We start from the raw sequence: 19,283 nt of genomic DNA, 5'->3' as shown, positions 1-19,283 counted from the left end.
AGTAAACATCTCTATGCTTCAGCATCTCCCTCTGTGCAATATGAATAATGGCTATTTCACAGCAGTATTTGCTACAGTGATTGTATTCATATTTATAAAGTCCTTTGTAAATTGAAAACCATAAAAGTTTAAAAGGGCTGTCTTGTAAAATGTATTACTTCTGAGATGATGCTTCAGTGTCCAAAACACCTCTGTGTAATGGGGAACCCTCAATTAACCAGTTGAACCATGGAAATCTCTCTTTGCCTGTATTCATTCTTCTGTGGCTCTGGAGATAATAAGTAGTATTACTCATGTACTTGAAATATAAGCAAGGACCTTGGACTGCAGAATTTATCAGTGTATGAAAATTATCCATCCATGTTTCTGATTTGACTCATTTGATTTTGTGCAATAGATTTGCAGATGCTTATATCCCTGTTTATGTTCTGCATCAGCAACGTCAACTGAGTTGAAATCACTTTTGGGCAGACCTGAAATTGTCACTCATACTGATTACTGTGATATTCAGCACTGGGATTTCTCAAAGCATTTAATAGAGGAAACTGGACTTCCAACTTCCACTGTGTCCCCCTCAGTGGAGGCTCTGCCCTGCTGTGGGCCAGAGTGCTCCCTGCCTGAGGAGAGGCCTGGGGCACAGGCTCCCCCTGCTCCCTCCCTTGGCAGCCATTTCCAGGCCTCCTTCTTCATTCCCTCACAAGCTGTGCTGCAGGTGCATTTACACGTACGGCCTGATCCTGACCTTTTTCTGTCCCCAGGGAGGTGCTGCTACTCGGCCTGGCAGACCTCTGTCTGGGACGGTAGCTGAGCTCAGGACCATCCTGCCCCAAATGACCCTCAGGGGGGAATGGTCCCCATGTTCCTCTTTGCCACTGCCTGCGCTTTGCCAAGGAGGAGAAAGCCCTTGGAAATCTTTCACCTGAACTCACTTTTGGGAAGAATGCACATTGTTTATAAAATTGAAATGATCCATGGAGTGAAATCACGGGGTTTTCAGGGGTTTTATAGCTCACTTAAAACATGTGGGGTTAAATCCATTCACCAAAGCCACCACCTTGCATTTCTCCATCACTATGAGGAAGTTGGAGGATGGTGGCTCAGGCCCTCATCCCCTTTTTCATGGCTGTCCCCCAGCCAGGCACCTGAGGGATATCACCTTCCCCTGTGCAGTGCAGATGTTCCTCACAACAATCCATGAATGAAGGAAGGGCTGAGGTCACACGACTCTGGAGCCCTCGTGGAAGGTGGTCAGCTGGGAGGACAGCTCTATAGGAAAGTCTAAGGCAATATGCTGTTATAGGGAAATGCATTTTGATACAGGTTTAAGACAAAACATTTAAACCCAGCTGCATTTAGATGCTGAACTATGTTTTATTTTGATTGAAAAGACTTAAACAGATGCCTCAAAGTTTCCTTTTTTCCTCACTATTTATACCAAGAAAAAAAAGAAAACTATGCTTTTTGACCTTGATTTAGGTTGAAAATACTCAAATGTCAGAATTCACTGAGGGACTAAAAAACCCTCTGTGTCCCTCAGCTCTCCCCACAGAGAAGTATTAAGGTGACATGATGGAAAGCTGTGCTCAGGGGTAGTGCTGCAGGAGCAGGACCGAGGCTCTACCCCAAGATGTGCAGAAAGGGGGGGAAAACAGGAGAAAATAGGATCCCTGGAGGCACCTGAGGTCCTTAAAGAAATGGGGTGAAACTCTTCAAATACCAAGCAAGAGGAAGGAAAGTAAGTGATGACGGGGTGAGGGTTGTTCTGTGGTAAACGTAGTGTTACTTCTTTACATCCTTTCCAGGGGGATGCTCCTCTGGTCAAGGGTGAATAGAGGGTAACTGCAGGGATTGGAAAAGGAAAGGGGCCTGAAAGCCGGCGAGAAGCAGAGGGGCAGCGGTCCTGCAGGGGGAGTAAAACACCGGGAAAGGCAGCGGAGGCTCCGGAGGGGGCTCCGCAGCTTCCCACCTCTTGCTCGGTGCTCCCGTTTGCAAACCACACGTCCAGTGAACTATTTAGCAGCTTACCGCTATTAGGTATGATATATACGCTGTGTATGGTAAAGGTTAGCTAATGGGTTTCACTAATGTAAAAGAGTTTATCGTATTATGAAATGAATGTGTGGTTTGGTTTTGCTTTTTTTTTTTCTTTTTTCTGGGGGTGGGGGGCAGGACAGCCTCCTGGCATGTACCAAAGTTCAGGATGTGGACTTCCAGCCAAGGAATGCAAGCCTAAAATCTCTGACCAGCCCCAGGTTCACAGGTAGCTGCATGAAGCTTAAAGTGTGGCCAAAGAAGTGAGTTGCCCCGCAAATACTACTCTGAAATTTTTTACAATTACGTTTATGGTAATGTATTGCCTTAATAATAAAGCCATACAATCACATATTAATGGCTATGGATAGATAGAGCCAGCAAGGCCCATTGATGCATATTTGTTCAATACTAAGGTGCTCTCTGATTCTTACTTGTCCTTTTTATTTTTTAGTGTGTGCAGAGTATGAGGGCTCCTCCCAAGTGGGTGCAGTGCAGTGTTGTGAATGACAGCCTAGAGCCAAGGGAGCTGCACCTGGTGAATAGCTTAGGGAAACAATTACCAGCTCCTCTACTGCTGCCAGGGCCAAGCAGAGATTGAGGGGGCTGCAACAGCTCCCTGTGATCTCTTTCTGGCAGACACCGAGCATGTGTGCACATGCACAAAGGCACGTTCAGGATTGCACCTGCACATGTTAATTTATAGGTCCTGTGCTAAAGCCAGGGCCAGTCAGTGTTATTCTCAGTTGTCACCGGCCTCTTCATTCTTCTGCACCGTTTGTTCCATCCACTTGCCTCTTGTTTTAAGCAGTAGTACTAGAGGTACTACTATAGATAACAAGTGCCTTACACCAGCTCAGAGAACATTCCAACTGTAAACACAGTGAAATGACTCTTTTGCTGAATGTGAACGTTGTCTGATGACCACTTACATGTAACGTGTTTGAACGGAATTTAGGTACTGCTTCCCTTTAGTTACAGCACCTATTTTAAGTGCTGACTGCAGTTGTGGCAACATACAGTGAGAATATTCTGTCTGTATCAACTCTCTGTATTCTTGATCACTCAGATTAAGTAAAAGTGCTGATAAATGCAAATGACTCCTTTTCTCCACACGCTTTTTTTGAGAACGCACCACTCTCTTCAGACAGGCTTTTTTTCAGATTTCACACATTTTACCCAGACAGTCAGCTCTTTCCAATTATTCTGACCTTTTTGAGACATAGGGATTAGAGTTTTTCAGCAGTTATTGTTAGCATTGGCTTAAACAAGTACATAATAAAATGTTTAATTATCAGTGCCTCATATGTAACACTTGGGGATCTTTGCATGCAAAGCACTTTATAAACATTCATTAAAGGTGACAGCAAGCTAGTGAGAGCTATTCATGTTTAGTTGAGAGAAATAATTTCTCAGTCTCCATTTACCCACAGCCTTGACATTGGGATAGCACAATTATGCCTCTCCTGCAGGACAGAAGCACAAGCTGAGGAATTGCTACTGCCTCTTCCCCTGACTTTTCTTATAATAATTTGCTCCTGTGACCTGTCCTCACTACAATAGCACATTGCCTATTTTCTACAGAAGACTGTGACAGTCCAGCTGGTTTAAAGGATTAGTCTTGGTGCTGCATTTAAAAAAAAAAAAAAAAAAAAAAAGTTTGGATACCAGGTAATCCACATCTCCACATTAAAGATCAGAAGGTAATTTCAGATTTAATGGGTAAAGAAGTGCACAGTGTATCTATTTCTTTGTATATACTTCTCACAAAAAGAGAAAACAGCTGATGCAGATGTAACTTCTAGAATTTTCAGTCACTGACAGCCCAGTGAAGGTCCCTTAAGGTCACTAGGACATACTGAAAAGCAACTGAGAAATCTCATCTCTCTGGAGGGAGAGCTGAAAAGGGTACTGTCCAAATTAATGTTTGCATATATGAGAGAAATAAATGGGAACAAAAAAGAAGACATGCCTAGGTACCCCAGAGTATCCCAGTGATCCAATCATACTATACAAAGTGTTCTCTTGTGGAGACTGTAAGTGATATCTTCCTTACAAAACATCTTCCTGTGTGTTGTACTGGGCTTGCATTTACAAGCACTACCTGCTGCAAAACTTATTAGCTCATGTGCAACGCAGCTCTGACACAACTGTGTTACTTTGATTATTTTTATTTCTATTATCATTGCTTCTGTTACTTGTGATCCCTCTGCAATGTGTTCCTTTGAGTGTCACAGAAGGAAAAGGAGCAGAAATGAACAAACAGCTGGTTACACAATCCTGAAAAGCCTGAAGAGTCCTCACGGGTAGGTCACTTAGAAGAACACCGATGTGGTGAATAACTGTGTTTTTTCTCCTCAGGAGCAGAGGGTCAGTCCATTCCTTGTAAATGTAAGGAATTGTTAGAGAGAAGTATTGATTTCTGCACCAGCAGTCCAAACCCTTTGAATTTTGGCCATTTTTTCACGTCCAAAGGATAAGAAGGGCAGAAGTTTTGACAAGTATGGCAAGATGCTTTTCCAGATTTCTCCCGAGGGGTGGAGAACCAGAAACTAAGGAGCTCAGTAGTGGCTAGTGAAAACATTGCACTCCTGGCTTCTGAAGTGTAACAGGATTTAAGTCTCACAGAGAAACTACAGTAATCTCCAAGCAAATTTCTGTAAGAGCAAAAGTCTTAGGATAAAGACTTATAGTTTGTTTTGGTTGATTTACCACACTGTAGGGATTTCCATACTTTAGACATCTGTGCACAGTTCAGGGGTGATAACTAAAGTAGCTTCAGGGGTATGTATCAGGGAGAGAGAGAACAAGGAACCAACAGCCAGCACTTGCCACTACTCATACTTCTCAGAATGGTGAAAGTGTTCTGGTGACTCCTGGTCTGCTGCTCCCCTTTCCAGATTGCATCTCAGCTTCAGCTGCATCCCCTGCTGCACTTTGGACCACACTCCCTTCTGCTGCACCAGCTGCAAAGTTCCTCTCCCCTTCATAGGCAGCTGCTCTCAGCCTCAAATCCATCCTCTCCAGTCCAAAACTTTCATGAGCTTCAGGTGTGCTTTTCCCATGTGAGCACTCTTTCCTACCCCTCGCCTTTTCCTGATCTTCTCTGAACTGCAAAATCTCCTTGATCTCAGTCTCCACAGGAGACCAGAAACCTCCTCTGGAAAATACCTCTTCTGTTTCCTAGAACTCGGTCTGTGCCCTAGATTTTTCTACTCCCCTGCTCTGTAATACCAGAGAGAAAACTTTTCTTCTCATATTTATATCATGGAAAATACCTCTTCTGTTTCCTAGAACAGCACTGTCTGCACCATAGATTTTTCTACTCCCCTGCTCTCTAATACGAGAGAAAACTTTTCTTCTCATATTTATATCATGCCACCTGGTACAGCTCACTTACCAACTGTTTGTGGAAAAGGAACTCAGTTCCTTGGTGCCCTGAGCTTCTGTGATGTTTTACTGTTGACCTAAGTCCATTCTGATAAGTAAACTCATAGATACATCAATAGGCACCATTATTATAGGGAAAATACTCAAATTTAGAGTCAAAGCCTAGTAAAAAATGTAGGCAGAAAGATCATATATGTTACATGTAGTATGAATCTATCTATAAAATATATGTTCTGTGGACTCAACATATATGCATATATGCATTATATATATACATATATTAAATATGCATTATATATATTTTTATACATATATATAATATTTTCATTTTAATATCTACGTTACATGTCTAGGAGAAATGTGTGTAAACAATATGCAGTTTGGGGAAAAAAAAATAAAACCCATCATCAACATTTAAGATGTTAAAGTTTAAAACCAGACTGCAGGTGAGTAATAAAAGAAGCACCTTCATCAGACATGTTCAAAAATATAATGATAACATAAGTCTGATTAAGCCAGATGTCAAACATGAAAAACCAGGCAGGAAGGTTCAGGAGACTGAGAACAAACATGAAGAGACCAGGATCTGAAAGGCCATGAAGAGTGAACTATCTTGGAAATGAGATAGCTAAACCTGAGTTACACTGAAAAGCTCCAGTTTCTTATTTGAATACTTTGTGGGTAGACCAACACAAAATGTTTACTCTTAGACTTGGCAGGCTGTTATCTTTCACCTAAGGAAAACTTGCTGAGGCAACTGAAAACTGTATTGACAACACTGAGAAGACAAAGTTGGCAAACATTTTTTCCCCTGAAGAAGGGCTTTTTTTTTTTTTTCCTCTCATCAGTCCATAATGCTGTCATAGTATTTGTGAAATGAGGAGGTGTGTGGTGTGATATGGTGCAATACCATATTACTAAATTGTTTTCTTAAACCCTGTGAGAGGTAGAAAGCCATATGCCAGATACAGTAGAAGAGAGCTGCCATGGCTTATGGCAGGGCTCCAAAGAGCTCTGCCTTCATACCACCACCTGTGATAAAATAGCTTCTTTGTTAGGCAGGACTCTGTGGCCCACACTGTGTCTTCCTTTTTCTCCCTTTATATTTCTTTATGTGGCCCTATGAAATGGCTAAGGTTTTAATTAATATTAAATGCATTATATTGCCCCTGTACTCAGCGCTGGTGAGGCCACACCTCGAGTCCTGTGTCCAGTTCTGGGCCCCTCAGTTCAGGAAGGATATCGAGGTCCTAGAGCAGGTCCAAAGGAGGGCAACCAGGCTGGTGAAGGGACTCGAGCACAGATCCTATGAGGAGAGGCTGAGGGAGCTGGGGCTGTTCAGCCTGGAGAAGAGGAGGCTCAGAGGAGACCTCATCACTCTCTACAACTACCTGAAAGGAGGCTGGAGCCAGGTGGGGGTTGGTCTCTTTTCCCAGATGACTTTCAACAAGACAAGAGGGCATGGTCTTAAGTTGTGCCAGGGGAAGTTTAGGTTGGATATTAGAAAGAATTTCTTTACAGAGAGGGTGATCAAGCATTGGAATGGGCTGCCCAGTGAAGTGGTGGACTCTCCGCCCCTGGGGATATTTAAAAAGAGACTGGATGTGGCACTCAGTGCCATGGTCTAGCAACCGCAGCGGTGGGTCAAGGGTTGGACTTGATGATCTCTGAGGTCCCTTCCAACCCAGCCAATTCTATGATTCTATGATTGATATCAGAACTAAAAAGTACAGTATAGTTCCATTTCACGCAGACTTACTTGCTTGGCTAAGGGCTTTCTACTGTACTTTCCAGAAACTCACCTGAGCCACCAGGAAGACTCTTCAGGTCTTCAAAGGGCAGCAGATCTGTTCATATTCATATTCATCATTTCTTTACAGAGAATCAGTGGTTTTCAGTTCTCCTGTCTTACAATGAGAAGTATTGTCATGTAGGACAAAGTGCCTTACTCAGCTGATAAGAGAAGTTTCAAAGAAGGAATCACCTCTATTCAGGCAAACTCTTATTTCTCATGTTCTCATTACTTCCAAATGATTGTTTGCCCACATCTTTCCCCACAAAAAAAATTTTTTTTTCAGAAGAAACTTCAGACCACTGCTAGAGCAGGCAGTGTGAGTGGCTCTGCCCACCTGGGTTGCAGCAGGAGCTGTGTCACTGCTAGGTGATGCTGTGGGCACTAGCTGGAAACCAGTACTCCTGGGACATTTGAGCTTATAGGGAAATGAGGAGAAGGCTGAGCATCACTTGGGACTTAGAAAGGCAGGAAGCAAACTAGAAAATACTGAAACCCTTTAAATTAACTTAACCAAAATTCGGAATGGGCTCAGTTCCAGTGGTATGCTCTGAGTCATCTAGTTCATCACCTAAATGGCTTCACCTCATTACTAGTTATTACCCCTGTCACTGAGAGTTAGATATTGAGTGAAAGCTTTTTTCAACATTTGCCTTAATGCCCCTTTCTCATTTCAACAAGCTGTCCTCTAAATCATCTTTTGTTCAGAGTGATTGATCAAGATAGGATATGCATTTGAAAAAAAAGGGGGAGCCTTTTATATTACTTAAATAGTGTTATCTTGCAATTATGATTTCCTTATGTGTATCTGGCCTTATTCTGAACCTAACCTACATTCTGGCTGAAAACATTTAAACCCCCTTGCCAGCCATCTCCAACTGCCAAACTGAAAAAAACCTTCAACTGGGTTTAGAAGTTCAGCTTTTTTATATATATACACCACTAATTAATCATAGTGGTTAGATAATAAACATTTCAATTTTCTGCTTTCTTTTTCTACCTAATGTCTATTCCCCTAATTTCTATCAGAAATTACCTAATGGAATGGTCTATCTGATGCTGACAAATGACCAGTTCACTGGCTCCAAAATGCTACACATCAAAGGCCTTGCATTTCTCAAAATCTAAGGAGCAGAAAGTGAAGGTTGAAAGCCACTGGCTGCACAGGTTTGTGCATTAGGGCATACTCCCATTTGGCTGACAGCTCTCTGTGTCCTGCCCTTTAGACCTGTTCTTTGCACTTAGTGCCCATGGAGATGGAACTGGGAGCCTAGAAGTGCTGGGGTCAGACTAAGCCCTTCAGGGAACTGGAAGCTGGTCAGCTAAGGAATTCAGCTTCATTCTGGGAAGCCCAGAAAGTGCCAGTTAACAAGAGACTTTCCCTGGAATACCTGAGCTAAGACCCAGTTTCATAGTTGCTGAAATAACAGCTTTAGCTAAAGGAGTAATTTCTTTAAGATACATCTTCTGTTATTGTTCAAAACGCAATTTTTCTAATGTCTGGCTCAAGAGACGTTTGAAAAATAATCTTTCATTTGTATTTGAGCTGAATCCAAGTTCTTGAAAAGTTCTGCAAAGGCGGAATCCTGTCTTTTGGCTATTTCTTTGCTGGGTGGTAAGCAATAATCAAATTAATGATTTCAAATTAGCTAAAAATCATCTTGAACAGAATCCAGCACAATTACAAGCAGATGGATAAATGAGAACAATAGGAACTCACAATATAACCAATGACTCATTATTTTAGAACACCTCTGGAAAAAGAAAAAAACATTTCAGGGTACTTTCAGTGGGGGAGTATGACTGCCTTAGCTAGAAGCTGTGAGATCCACCTCTCACCAGTGACATTACTGCAGGGGGTTGGTTACCCAACAGCTTCCAGGACAACTGAAAAAACCAAAACACTGTCAAGTGGTAGCTGCAGAGGGAAGCCCTGAAAATAACTCCATAGTTTTATAATTTCAGCTTGTTTACAAAGCAAATGGTCTCCCTAGGCAGAAAAAAGCCCTCTACATCAAAGAGTGGTAGACTCTACCCCTGCTTAAAATAAAAACTCACTGGTAAGAGTTGTCCAGGGCTGTGGATGGGCAGCTGAGACATTCTCAGAGTCTTTGCAGGAACCAAGGCCAAGAAGCCAGCAGGAAAGAAGGCCAAGGCCAGCTCGGCTTTAGTAAACACTTTTAACCTTGAAAACTGGGTGGCTGCTTACAAATTGCCAATTTGGAATGGTTCTGGAAATCCCCTGCTTCTGATTTGTGTCTGGGAGTGGTTTGAAGAGTAGTTGGCAGCAGCCTTGGGGGTTCTGGGGACTTGCCTAGATGCTTTACACTATAGATGATCATAATCCAGTGCCCAGGAATGTTCCCAGGCCCTGTTTAATTCACCAAGATAGATGTAGACCAAGAAGAAAATAAAAATTAAATACTGGGCTTGCTGAGAATGGAACTGTCACGTTTCCTGCTTTACAGGACATCTATTACAGAGATGTATTAAACCAGTGTGATACTATTTGTCTGGTTGCAGAATGAACTGCTAAACTCTCAGAGGGCTTCTTTCAGCAGCACTGGTTGTACTTCAGAAAATCAAGTTGTATTCAGGATAGATCTAGCACTGTGCAGTTGCAATCTTAATTTTCCCAGTATCAGGAATGAACCAAATTTATCTGCAGTAGACTCTTCAATGTGACCTATGGACCATGTGAGCTGGGTTTCATTGGTGATAATAGCCCAAACTGGAAAGCATCTGTTAATTTCTCCTCTTACTTTGTACATCTGTTATCAGTCTCTGGTGTTATTTGATTTTTGGAAGCTGGATTTCCTTACACACATGCCACAGGGCCCACTTCAAACTCCTTTATACAATTTTCCACAAAGCTTTTGATTAATGCACTAAGGGCCAAATCTGAAGAGAGATGATCAGTCCAGACTGATGCCGGTTTCCATCAGCTGAAAACAAAGGTTTTAGACAATACCTAGAGAGTTGAAGCCTAAGACACCTATTTTAAAGATTAGCTGTCAGCTTCTGCAACAGAAAGTGCAATCAGCTCCATAACTCCTTGTGTAATTTTGTCTGTGTGGGTGAATGTGAATGAGAATACAACAGTTTCACCCCTTCTCATTCTTAATTATCCTGCCCTCCCCCAGTCGAGCTACACAGAGACATTTACAGCCATCAAACATATAGACTGCCAGACCTAGGTGTGTTGGACTGCACCTCCAGGGATCCTAACCAGATGGTATTTTAGGAGAGGACACAGTTCATTTCAGAGCAATCCGAATGAGCAGCTTTCTTTTCTTTATTACACCGTCGCATTTGGCAGCAATCCACCAGAGGCAGATTCTCTGCTCTCTAAGGAATGATCTGCCCACTCTGTCCATTTAACAGGACGTTCAGCTCAGAAAATCCAGTTGCTGATCACACATGTGGAGCAGATGTGTGAGCATGCATAGCAAAATAAAAAATAAAAAATCCCAGCAGTGCACTGGGAGAAATGTAGCGTAACTACTGAAAAGCAGTGACACAAAAGCTCTGATTCTGAAACAGTGGTTATTGTTGTTGTAAGGAGGATTTTTCTTATTAGTCTTTCTTAGGGAACAAAAAAAAAGTGTAATAAATCCTTTATTATTTTTCTCTTTGGAGGTCAGGGAGGATAATTCATGTTATACTAATGTGGCTTCTTTGTTCATTTTCACAGACTTCTCCTTACAAAGATATGATTCTAACTATTTTGACCAGACTGTCTTGGGGCCCTACCTCTCAGGAACTAAGAGCTGGAAAACTTCCACTGGAAAAAAACCCACACCCTTTTAAAAGGGAGGATATCAGAAGTATACATCTTTTATCCATGCCCCACACACTTGCATGTAAAGGGAGAGCACCAGCTGTTTTTCTCATGGTGAATAAGGGTTACTTGGGGAAATCTGACTTCCTGTTTTTACATGGACAGCTACATTGTTGCATAGCCAGTTAATTTTGGTTAGGTCAATAGAGCAAGTTTAATTATTGGAACTTTCCTTATTCACTCAAGCTTCATACTGTACAGAAGAAAGAGGGATTACTAGGAAATCCAAACTGTGTACAGAAGCTGAAAAGCTCATCTTAATTGCATGGCCCCTGCTCAAACGTACAAAACATTTATGGGGGGGTGGAATTTGCTGAACTGTGCAATTTGGACTGCAGACTAAATTTTAATCTTAGTAGAAAATATACTGAATAAAAATCGTATAGAGATTTTTCTTGAAGAATAATTAAAAAACAAAAGAAACCCAAACCAACCAACCAACCAACAAGCAAAAATACCAACAACAAACCAACCTGTACTGGCGTACTGGGGGCTCCTGCAGATGTAGTGGGAAAATTGTCCAATTTTCCATGACAGCAAAAGGCTGAGCAGTGTCAAATGCAGAGAGAAATCCCATTCAGGTGGTACAAGGTAAAGCAAACCTCTTGAGTTGTGGCTTTCACAAGGAGGACAACTGCTGATGGTGAAATTGAATAGCAACTAAACCTAGGTAAAATCCCCTAAGAAACAAGCAGCATTCTAATTTACTTTAACTAGATTTTATTTTATTATTTAGTTCAGTGACTGGCTAAGCCCTTTCCTGCATTTCATATGGTGCTACAAGTTATGGTGGATTTCTGAATCTCAGTCTTGGTTAATGCATCAAAGTACATATGGGCTGATTTCCTTCAGTTTCTTATAATATACATGTAGCCAGCTGTATGTTATTACATCACTTTAGACTTAAAGCAACCAGATCATTCTAGATACCATTATCTAGTTCTGTGTTTTTGATACAGTTATATTACAGTGCTGCTATAAGGAAAGCTTTTTTTTTTTTTTTTTTTTTTTTTTTTTTTTTTTTTTAAATTCGTATCCTTGTTCTTAATAAACATCCCAAAGAAAAATATTCAATAGCAGCAGGCAGTAATAAAGAGGCAGAAAATGGCAAAACCACAGTGCTGAGGAAACCTATGTGAAAACACTGGTTGTGTCTTCCTGGTTACAGAAAACAAATAGAACTGTTCAAAGTGCTTGCCAATAAGGGCCTGCCAAATAAAATATTGTTTTATGAAGTCAGGAAAAAACTAATTTTAAAGGTTATTGTAGGTTATTTGTGGTCACGTCTTGTGTTCATAAAACATGATGTCATCTTGAACCCTACACTATTTTTATTTCAGCCCTATAGGTCTTTGTCTGAGACACTATCTCAGCAATTGTAGAAATGTAAAATTTATTGGGAAATACTTGCAAGAGTCTGTTCTACAAATTGAAAGGAATAAAATAAATTAGATACAAGCTGACAGACTGCAAGAATCCATCAAAGCAGCTGTATTTTAGGGGAGTTTATTTATCTAATCCAGTAATGTGGAATGACAATATCACACCAGCAGTATTAAATTTGAAAACAGAATATTGCAGAATTGTTCTCCCTACTTACTTTTTTTTTCTTAAGTGATACTAACACCACAAAACTGATTCTCTTCCCTGCCCCCACAACACCGGGGGAACCATTATCATGGCCACTAAGGTAATAATTTTATTTGTCACCTTCTTTTTTGGTGGAAAGATTTTATTCACCTCGATGAGTCATCCTACCAGCCAATCTAATGATGAGCTGCAAACTGATGGAGAAGACAGGTGTTAACAAGAAGGTTGTAAGGTTGTAAAGACTTTTCCTGGCCACCATTAAATCTTTTGCTTTATTTTTTTTCCCTCTCTTCTACCTAACATTTACTAACCAGTCATAATGCCTGATGAAGGACATAGGATTTTTTTTCAGAATCAGGGCTTCCTATGAATGATTTATCCCATTTGAAGATACCCAATTAACTGTTGACTCAGGCCTGATGACTTGAATACTGTGGCCACTTTGGGAATTTTTTTCTTTTTAGCCACCAACAGTCTCTTTGATGGTCTCACAGCTAAAGCACTTCAGCAGAGCAAAGATATGTTTATGACATCTTCCCATGTGCCCCTTTAGGCTTATATGCCTCCTCATTTTTTTCATTAGAATAAGAATATCCCTCTATTTCTCTTTCTCATTGTGCTATTTAGGCTTTGTTTTATGGTCATGGGAAGTGACTTGACATAAATATGCATGAATAGAGGTTAGAAGGAGAAAGGATTCAAGGCAGCCCTGAGAAGGGGGTTGACGTTAGGACAGTGCCATCATATGTGAGAAGATGGCACATTAACATGTGCCATCAATATGAGAAGAGGAGGCTCTGAGGTGACCTTACAGCAGTTTTCCAATTCCTGGAGGGGCCCTACAGGAAAGCTGGGGTAGGGCTATTTGCATGGGTGGGTAGTGAGGGCACAAAGGGCAATGGTTTAAAACTGAAAAAGGGAAGATTTAGGTTTGGCATTAGGAAAAATGTGAGGGTTTTAAGAAGCTGGAACAGGTTGTCCAGGGAAGTTGTGACTGCCTATTCCCTGGAAGTGTTCAAGGCCAGGTTGGATGGCGCCTTGAGCAACCTCATTAGTGGGAGGTGTCCCTGCCCATGGCAGGCAGGTTGGAAATAGAAGATCTTTAAGGTCCTGTCCAACCCTAGCATTATCTGACTCCTAAAATACAAGATTTTGAAGTAGTGGATAAATTGCTTCTTCTCTTTCTGTGGCCAAAGCCTTTGAAGCCCTTGAGGCTATGCAGACCCAGTGATGACTGAAGCACCTTACACATGGAAGAAGCTTTCTGCTGGGCCCTGGCCCAATGGGAGCAATTCCTATGGCTTGGCTCATGGGTATGTGAAAAGATGCACAGTGATGCATCTATGATATTCCTGTGGGATACCAAAGCATGTAACCACATGTGTATCACCTGGTGTACCTTTCAGCTTTATTATTTCTCAGGTTTTTTTCTAAAAATATGCCTGCCTTTACATTTAAAGGCAACTCCATGTGATTCTCCGTGTTAGTGAGAAAAGATAAGGAGTGACAGCCTGGGTGGCCTGTTAAACAGCACAGAGCTCCCACCTCTATGGGAGAGAGAAGGAAAGGCAGTTTTAGCCCAATGCTGCCCCTTTTCTAGCCCAGGCTGCTGCAAGCACTGAGATAGTTGTCAGAATTTTGCACAATTTACATAGCCCAGAGGCCTTGTGTTGTCTGCTGGTGACAGTGTTGCTCAATGTCCCTGAATAATAAGTGTTTTGTCTCAGAGGCCCCAACCTCCACTGGGGGCCTATTTGATGCCTGGGATCACCACTGACTTTTAGAGGCACAACCCTTTCTCATGGTTGCCAGAAGAAATTGTCTTTCAAATGCATCTGGACCTTTCAGATCAGGCCTTTACCCCACATAAAAAAGCTGCAGTCACAGGATAAATCTCACTTTATATATCTTACCTGTAAATGGCTTTTTTTTTTCCTCCCAGATCAGTTTCTAATACCCTTCTCCTGTTTGTTTTCCTGGTTTTGTGCCAGCTGGAATTGGTGATGCTATTTTCTTGCTGTACTATCATACTCCCATAATGACTCTCGAGAGCACAGTTCCTATCAATGACTTATCACTTGTATTTCCTGGGTAAACTTTTCACTCTAACTATAGCTGAGTCAGGTTTCTATTCCCACTATCAGTTTTACTCCACCCAGGTGTCGCCTGCCACACAGCTTGTAAATATTTTCCCTTATATTAAGTGCTGTGGAATTCATGCCACAAGAAACCAAGAAAGGCTTTCAGAAAATTTGGGATGGTTCTTCTGTTCCTGTGGTTAATCAATAATATTCAAGTGCAGAACAGGGAAACAATCTTAGGCAGTGGTTAACATTTGTCATAGAACAAACACTTTTCTGGTGGTAAAAATGCTTAATTTGCTGGTTTTCCTCAATAGCTAAATCCAAAATAGGGCAAAAAATCTAGTTTGCTGAACAACCATAATTTTGTGCTCCCTCAAAGAAACCTGAAGCGTCTCTCGTTAGCATTTCATTTGATCAGCTGAACTTTCTGATCTCTATCTAATAGCATTCCAGCCAGCCAGTCTATCATAGTTAAAGTGCAATTTCTAAAACATTGGACAATAACATAACTCAACTCTGGGTTCAGCTAACTTCTGTCTTTCTCCTTATGCTGTCCTCTACATTTGCAGAAGGACTTGTGGGGTTTTTTGGTGGATTTTCTTCTGCATTTTTCCCCTTCTTTTTATTTATTTTTTTCCTGTCTGCTCATAAGCTAAAAGAGCCAACCTTTTCTGTTTCTAAAACAGGGGAAAAAATGAGCAGTAGGAGGTCTCAGAGTTGGAGACAACTGTAATGCATGGATAAGGTAGGGGTAGGATGGGAAAGAAAATAGTCCAGCTGTCTAATAATTCCTCTGTAATGGGACTGCAAGTATATATTGCATAATACTGGAGCAAAAGGTGGCCATAGCCTTTGTGCTTTAATATACACTTATGCCACAGATAATAAAAATAAATCATATGATATTTATCATAGAAAGCTGCCAGTCACTGCCCTGGTCTGCCTCAGAAGATTTGCTCTTGAAGATACATTCCTTGTTAGTAAGAAACTAACATTGCAGAGCTTAAACAAAAAAACCTTGCATTGATGAGAAAACTAGCTCAGCCACTTTTGAGATGAATTATAAGAACTCATCTTTGTATTTCTAGCTCTTTGCTTTTTTGAGGCAGCTCATAGGATGGGATCCTCAAGGTGCAGGAACTGAACAGCAGGTATTGTCAGGGAAGCCAGCAGAACTCTGCCTTTCTCCAGAGAAATCGGAGATCTCTTGGAAAAAGGTCCCATTATGATCCTGCCAGGAACTGGCATCCCTGACCCAAGCCTGTGGGACTTTTTCAGGATGAGTAATATTACCAAATCCACCTATGCTTAAATCTATAACTCCTTGGCTCCTAAACTATATAAAGGACTTTGTTTCCCTGCACAGTATTCTGTGGGGAAAGCAATAGTTCTTCTTTGCAAATGGGGATATGCAGGAGCAAACAATAATGTCCCAATGCACTGTTTTGGCAAAGATAGATTTTCTAGTCCTACTTTACTATCCAGTACAAGCAGTCTCTCTTCCCCTTGTGGTCTACTGTACAGACTAATTCTGATCATCTTGCAAGGATGACCTTGGAGGTCAGCTTAGGATGCAGGTTCTGATGTCTAAAGCTGAAATTTTATTGCAGGAGGTACCTGCTGCATGGTGTAACAAAAGCTGGATGAGGTAGATGCCTGAACCTCAGATGGATGCTCAGAACATTAGGAAGAATTCTTCCAGAGCTCTTAAGTTTCAGTCTATTCCCATACCTGCTTGTCAAAGTTGACAGGAACTCAAACTGCAGAAACTATGCACAACAACCTATTTCAGAACTTTCACAACTTTCACACAGACAACTGTGTGGTGATCTCAGCCTCCTGAATATTCCAGGAATAATTTGATTCAAAATGAAACAGCTGTAGTGCTGAAGGACACGACTGAATATTTTTTAAGAAAGCTGAATATTTCTGGAAGAAAACTGTAGCAAGTGAGGCCCCTAAAGCACAGCGCTCTATTCTGAAGGGCAGCATTGGAGGGAGAAGATAAACCCCTCAATCCAGGGTCATAGAGCCTGAAGGGCAGCCTTGAAGTCCTTGTTTCCCAGAAAAGGAAAAAGGTGCTACTCATAGGAGTCTGGGAGGTGAAGGCACAACAAAAAGCTCTGCTGCCAGCTCAAACCAGTGGGACAGAGCCAGTGAGGGGCACAAAACTAGGACCTCCTGACGAAATGCATCAGTTTAACAGAGACTTTAACAAAGACTACCCTGCAGTGCTCAAACACACAGCCCCTCTCAGGCCACACTGACAGAAATGGCTGTGTGTTGCCATTATGTAGCACCTTCCCTGTCACATTATTCTGTGTGAAAAAAAGGGTAAGAAAAGTGCTCCTAGTACACATTAGGAAAGGAGAAAAAAATATATAGAGTCAGAATCGTGGAACCAATGCATATCTTCCAGGAAACAACAGCTAAACCTGTGAATCTGGATTTCTGGGCTTCTTAAAACCCATTCTGACTTCTGGTCTGAGATATCTTGATACATATAAAAGTGGACTAGCACACAGAATATACTGGTGTGAACTTCTGCTTCACTGTTGGTTTTCTGTATGATACAAAGGTAAGTCACTCTCTTGATCTTCAAATCCCACCTTTAATGTAAGGTTAGCTTTTCCGTACGTCATCAAAATGTCAGGAAAGTTAAACTATATTTAACATAACACACAGGCATTAGATTATATATATAAAGGGAGGACATCTGAAACCTTTTATAGTCTTCTAGCAGAGCAATAAATTCATCATGAAGGCTGAGGACACTTCAGCTACTCTGTATTTGCTATGTAAAAGTCTGAAGGACAGAAGCTCTGTAAATGTGGTTCTGCTGCCACTACAGGAGACAAGTGAAGAGGCAGCTTTAAGTCAAGAGACATAATATTATGTTGCAGTGATGAGAAAAGGACTCACCTTCCCCATGCAAAGTGACTGTTCCTACACAGCACAAACCTATCCACCTCTGTCTTCAAGGAGGGAGTTTTATCCAAGTGTGGCATAAACAACAATTTCACAGTGATTTTGTGAGGGCTGATGTGCACAGATTGCTCTGCAGACAGAAATCTTATTGACAAGTGCTGTTAATGCTAATGAATAAGAGCTTAAAAATTACTCATTCTTTATTATGAATTCCTTCTTAAGAATATCTCGTAAGTAACCAGAATGGGACAAAGACATCCAAATGTCACTTAGTTGATTTGGTTTCAGTACCAGAGAGGAATTTATCTCAAGTAGATAGACATGCATGCTTGTAAGCATGTGTATATATGTATAATATGTGTCAGATCTAAGGCAGCCCAAAAATATTCTGCAAAGAATGCTACTTCTGTTATTTGAATAAACCATTGACTTTTATACAGATGCATATATTACTGCATTTCTAAGTGCTTATTGTGTGTCAAAAATGTTGTGGGTACACACTTTTCATCCTCTACTGGAATTTCCATGTGTGGCAAAGAGTAACTTGACTATTCAGGGATTGATACTGGGACATTCAACGATTTTGTCTCTTTATCACCAGTTCTAATGCACATCTGACAAAAGTCCGTATTTGTAAATACTATTCAGGGTGTCTGTGATGGAATCAGCCTAGTTCCTAGTATTGATCTCAAACAGAGGTCACTCAGTAATAGAGTCAGGTAGTGCGGCAGGAACAGGATATCTGTGCATCACAAATACAGTCATGCCATAGTGAAAATCATCAAAAGATGCTACTGATTTTACAAATAATTTTTTCTTGGCATATGACAGGCACTCTTTGAGAATTCTTCCACTGCCTGAATGTCACAAACTCTTGGCACAATTTAATTTTGCCATTGGCTTTAGGAGAAGTCTCAGGAAGTGTGCAACCCATTAAATTTACTTTCCATTTCCATGCTTGTAGCCCGATGTAGGCTGCTCAGTATTAAGAGGATTTATTTGAAGACATACGTATATGTTCAGATATGTGTGTGTTATTACCACTATTGCTCTGAAAGTAAATGGTGTTAATCCCCAGCAAGTAACATCCTGTGCAAGTGACTTGTAGAATTCCTGCTTTCCTTTATTTCTCTTTGAGTTGACAGAGACACAAAGTAGGAAAACGAAGGTTGCCATGTTTGTAATGCAAGAAATACTTAGGGATTTAGAAGATTCTAGAGAGCATCCACTAATGAGAATCCTATTTTTAAGTGGTCTAAAGTAGTATCTATTTTATTCCACTTATCATACAGATAAATACTTAGCCCAGGGGCAGATGTTCCATTTGCAGAGAGCTGTGTTAGGTTAAGATGTTTACTATCCCCAGCTGTTTGCTGCCACCGTGTTACTGAAGGCCACTGTCCTTGCAGCTCTGAAAGGCTTAACTTGGGTTTCTGAATCTAGCTAGGGCAATGTCATTTGGGTGGTTCAAACCATCAGCATTGACCATTGCTGTTAAGATGTGCTGGAGGACAAATATTGTTCCTACAGTGTCTTCTGGTGGGGCCCCAGGAGTGGCAGCTTCACACTGGTGAATCTCAAGCCTTCTGGGAACAGCTTTGGTTGACAGACCAAATCTCCCACAAAA

At 41.2% G+C, this 19,283-nt stretch overlaps 1 long non-coding RNA gene across 1 annotated transcript; it reads left to right on the top strand.

Moving 5' to 3' along the window:
• Window positions 1–1,326: 1,326 nt before the first annotated feature.
• Window positions 1,327–11,495, top strand: LOC139793690 (uncharacterized). Its single transcript, XR_011724721.1, has 2 exons — window positions 1,327–1,735; window positions 10,908–11,495. It is a non-coding gene; the product is annotated as an uncharacterized lncRNA (long non-coding RNA).
• The last annotated feature ends 7,788 nt before the right edge of the window (window positions 11,496–19,283 follow it).

Source organism: Heliangelus exortis, chromosome 2 (assembly GCF_036169615.1).
Source record: "Heliangelus exortis chromosome 2, bHelExo1.hap1, whole genome shotgun sequence".
NCBI classification, from domain to species: domain Eukaryota; kingdom Metazoa; phylum Chordata; class Aves; order Apodiformes; family Trochilidae; genus Heliangelus; species Heliangelus exortis.
Note: the sequence above shows the minus strand (reverse complement) of the source record. Positions and strands in the feature narration are given on the sequence as shown.